This window comes from Penaeus monodon, chromosome 33, assembly GCF_015228065.2.
Source record: "Penaeus monodon isolate SGIC_2016 chromosome 33, NSTDA_Pmon_1, whole genome shotgun sequence".
Classification (NCBI taxonomy): domain Eukaryota; kingdom Metazoa; phylum Arthropoda; class Malacostraca; order Decapoda; family Penaeidae; genus Penaeus; species Penaeus monodon.
This window is the reverse complement of record NC_051418.1, coordinates 29,230,705-29,231,223: the sequence shown is the minus strand read 5'-3', so window position 1 is coordinate 29,231,223 and position 519 is coordinate 29,230,705.

Here is a 519-nt window from a genome sequence, read left to right as displayed (position 1 = left end):
TATCTCCGTTTCGTAAAAAAAAGGATGTCGAGTTCCTTGACGAAACTACCAATTTTCTTAGTATAAAAAGGGTGGTATATTATTATCCACAATATTCTGTCCAAGCTATACACGGGGGCTGTCGACTTGGCACGTGGCGAGTATTACGAAATAATGAAAGCGATAAGAGTTATTATATTCATAATTCGAAACTGTTGACGTCATAAGGTTCAACTGCTACGCCTTAATCTAAACACATGACTTTGGCTTCCGAAACGTGTGAATGGAAAATAGAATCCTGGCCATGTTACGGTGAATCGTAGATGATGGATTAGATTTCCGTCGCAAAACGTTATCTAATGTCTTCCATTTTTATTTCCTTATCGATATTAGATTTAGAAAAAAAGGAAGGACATAATAATTACGAAAATCTAATGTGAAATACCATTCGACAAAGAAGCAGTATTGTGAAACGAACAACCAAACCTCCACCTAAAATATAATTCAGCGAAAAGCAAGAGCAGATCGGGGGGGGAGGAC